This window comes from Corvus cornix, chromosome 4A (genome assembly GCF_000738735.6).
Source record: "Corvus cornix cornix isolate S_Up_H32 chromosome 4A, ASM73873v5, whole genome shotgun sequence".
NCBI lineage: Eukaryota > Metazoa > Chordata > Aves > Passeriformes > Corvidae > Corvus > Corvus cornix.
Genome location: NC_047058.1, coordinates 10,598,438 through 10,602,557, shown reverse-complemented (window position 1 = coordinate 10,602,557; position 4,120 = coordinate 10,598,438). Strand labels below are relative to the sequence as shown.

The 4,120-nt window shown below is 44.1% G+C and overlaps 1 long non-coding RNA gene across 1 annotated transcript; it reads left to right on the top strand.

The window, feature by feature from the left end:
* The first annotated feature begins 627 nt into the window (after positions 1-627).
* LOC109145731 lies at positions 628-3,724 on the top strand. Its single transcript, XR_002047384.3, has 2 exons — positions 628-1,210; positions 3,315-3,724. It is a non-coding gene; the product is annotated as an uncharacterized LOC109145731 (long non-coding RNA).
* The last annotated feature ends 396 nt before the right edge of the window (positions 3,725-4,120 follow it).

Genomic DNA, 4,120 nt, shown 5'->3' with positions numbered 1-4,120 from the left:
GAGATGTACTACGTGAGGAAGGTTGCCCTTAATGTAAAATGTGGCAATTTTTCTGAAGGGCCCAAGGCAACAATCATCTGAATATTCCTCCTTACAGTAACACTACCCTCTCTAAACGAGAGAGGAGAACTTAGTCAACAGGAGACCTAAAAACAAAGCTCCCTCTGGGTTCAAGCCCACGAGATCCGGAGCATCCTGCCACCTCCCGCTGAGCAGAATCACGCTCTTCAGCAAAGGTTACAATTTTCCACTTACACTGGATCAGAAGTCCCTGAATGGCTAAATTCAAATGCTGATCACTGCAAAGGATTTTTAAGAAGCTGGGTTTTTTTCTCCCACCAACTTTCCTAGTTCACAAGAAGCATTTCCCTCACAGAAGCCTGGTCCAGAACCAGGGAAGGCTTGCCATTGATTTCCACAGAAATATGATCAGATCCCCCAGTATTTACCATCTTACTGGGTGTGTAATTGGGTGCAGATGAGGGGAGCCAGCAGAGAGCTTAAGGACACAGGTTTGGGCACGGAAACGAGTCAATATGTGAAGGTACTCTTTGTTTCACTTTGTCTACTCTTCCTCTTCTTTCTCCAAGGGAAACGGGAAAATCAAATGGGTCTGCTCAAGGAGGGCCAAGTCCTCTCCAGTGACTCCCTCCTTGCTTCAGCCTCTTGACATCTGCTCTGGCACTGCTCCACACTGTCACCTGTCCAGGGACAGCCTTCTCAGGAGAGGGGGACAGCTCATATTATGATGATTAGACAAGGAGCAACCAAAACCTCTTTGCACCATCTGTAACCTGGTTGTTGTCAGGGTCTTTCCTTCTGGGTGGGAAGCAGCCCTGTCAGCAAGAACCACGTCAGAGCCTTGGTGACTGGAAGTCACGATCTCCCCACTGCCTTACCTTGTCTTTTGATTTTTCACTTTGACTCATTGCTCCCAGTCATCCCTGTCGTCAATAATAAGAGGTGCTGGGGCACATTTTACAAATATGTGTGCCTAATCATCTTGATATCTGAGAGGAGCCATGTAGATAAGAAGAGCTTTTATCTCCTTTTCACAGCGGCAATGTGAACCCTCCAGGGCTGCACAGGATGACTGCAGCCACACAAGGTTCCAGCAGCAGCATGCACCCGGTTATGCAAAAAAAAGAGGAGAAAAGCCCTTCCAGTCTGCACCGGCTGGATTTAACCTCATGCACCGCTTCAGGATCTGGTGAGTCCCACCAAGTCTGTTATTGTAGACTCAAGATAACCTTCCCCCACTTTGATGTAGCTCTCCTTGGCTCATCCTTACCTGGAAAGGACACAGCCAGCCTTCCTGGCTACTTTGGTACATGCCATTGCAAATCCACCCTGCCTGGAATGTGTGGCTCTCCTCATCCCACTGTGAAAGGCCATCCATGCCCTCGTCATTGGTTTCTTTCATGTACAACAAATTGTACTTATAACAGGAAAGCCCAGGCAGAATTCCCCTGAGAGTCTGAAATGACATTTCTTAGGATCTGACAATAAAACACCACTTGTGCTCTGCCTCTCATCTGTTCACCCTTTCAGTTAAGCTTTCACTCTGTGCATTAGAGAAATGAGTCATCTTCACCATCTCTTATGCACTCACATTCGCAGTACCTTGCCTTAATCTTCAGTTTTTCACTATCACCTGAAATATATGCTCTTTAATATCTAATATTACTTTATGGGGAAAAACCACTAAAAAATCAATCACACTTGTAACGAGAAGCTTCCAAAGACTCTAATCCTAAAATGCACTCCTATAATACCACAAGGGAATCTCCACGCTCAGTATTAAAAGGATAATTTTTCAGTGCATCCCCAGTTTCCCAGATACACATAGCTCTTCATTTTCACCTGCAAATGACTCCATAGATTAACAGAGAGACAAAACTCAATCAAGCATGTCTGTCATTGCGATTATGGCCTGGCTGTAAAGCAATTTCACAGAATGGCAGAGGACCATGATATACCTACCACAGCTTAAAAGCCTTCTTCATTGCACCAGATTTACATAACTTTATTCAGTGTTGTAGGTTCAGAAAAAAATTCATATTTGCCAATAGGGATGGGAAATGAGAAAAGCAGTGACACTGGAGGTAGTTTATCATTTGAATTGGGTTCTGCACCTGCAGAATTCCCCTCTTGCTTTTTTGGCAACACCTTGTGTCTTGCACAGACCCAATAACTGTAAGGGACTATTTCTGTATTTATATTTTCTATCTAATAAAAAATAGTAGTAAGTTGTAAAGATTGAATTAGAGACCACAGTGGTTTTCAATTTTGACTCAGGCAGTGGAGTTCAGTGGGGAAAATGTAACCCTTAACTCTACACCAAGAAAATACACCAAGATCCTTGTGCTCTCTGCTTGAAGTTCTTCCAGAGTTCCTTTAGCATGCTTTCAAAAAATTGTCCCCAGTGGCAATTTCAGAGCCATATATATCAATTCAGATTGCCATGTACAGCCATTTGCAAATTCTGACATGCCCTCAAATCCTAAATCTGACTTAAAATTTCTTCAAGCAGTTTCTGACAGTTTAAGCAAGAAATGCGGACTTTTGAAATGAAAACTGAAATTCTCACTCTTGCGAAAACACTAAGTGATATGAGAGTTGACATGTCAATCATCCTGGCTCCGGAATAATCATTCATGCTTATTTTACTGGGAAATCAGCAGGTGTGCAAAAGCTCCTGCTGAGCCCCTGCACCTGCAGGAAACAAAACTCTCCAGCAGTCACAAGAATTTGCCCCAGTTCTGCTGCAGAGCTGCTGGGTTCGGGTTGCTCTGGCCCACGCAGAGCATGGTTGGGTGATGCTGCACCATGTTCTTGAAAGAAAATGGGCACAAATCATAGAGTCAGAGATTCATTTAGGTTGGAAAAGACCCAAAGATTATTGGGTCCAACCATTAACCAACACTGCCAAGTCCACCACCAAACCATGTCCCTAAGTCACATCAGGAGTCTCTCCACACTGGCAAATTGGCTATGCTTTGAAAACTCAAAATAGCCAGCCCTGATTTGGTCAAATCAATGCAACCAAAGGTAGTGTGGAGACTTTCAAAAAGCTGATCACATTTTCTAAGGAACAGCTGAATCATGCCATTTTCAGAGAGAAAGCCACAACGATTCTTGGCTGTGCGCAACTTGTTCCCGTAAGGGCAAGGGAAAAACCCAGGGCCAGGGCTGCCTCTTCAGGGTGGCTGGTCAGGTGTGCTGATTTTTGTTCCTTATTATGAAAACTATCTTTTGCCTTCTTCAATAGAAGATAGAAATTTGATGCCATTTCATTTTGTCTTTTTCCCCAGATCCTCATACTTCAAGGCTAAAGCTGAGCTCCCTGGAATGACTCTGGAGCTGAAACATACACCTAAGTACTTGGCTGAATCAGTCCCTCTCGAAGTATAAGGAGGAAGATATTCAGGCTTTCTAATTCAGCAGCACAGCAGGGAAACTGCTTGTCTCTGCATGATTGTGTAATTGCTTTTCAAAGAGAGAAGTGAGTTTCTCTATCCACATTGCACTAACAAACCTCAGAAGTCACTTTGGTCTCCCAGCCTAACTTTCAAGATTATTTGTTATGGATAAAAAAAAGACACTTCTATTTCCATAGCTGACAAGCTTTGCCTCAGGGCATGCATTTATTTTCCATGCTGTTGATCTATTCCTCCCTGTATCAGGCTAATTCATCAGATTAATAAAGGACGATTTAGCTTCCTGCAGGGTGTTATTGATCTCTTGGGGAACATGGCAGTTGTTTGCTATGCCCCCTTTCCTCTGAGCAAAAGGGATGATTTTTAAATATTTCTAATGCTTGAAGGCTACAGTTGGTTCTCACCAAGCAGCTACAGAGGAGCAAAAGGCAGCAGCAAAGGGGAAATGTAAAATGTATCACCTGAACCCCTCTTTCCCCACCTCTGTATTCATCCGTGTGTCCAGAGCACACAAAGCCCCAGCAAGGAGGTGGGAGTGAGCACCTGGCTCCCACAAGAGGCTTCGGGAAGACAAGGCACATCTGGGTTGAGCTGGCACGCATTTCATCCACCCACACCAGGCATTATTTGAAACACTCAGCTCAGTTCATAGACTATCAGGTCAGAAAGGCTCCCTGTAT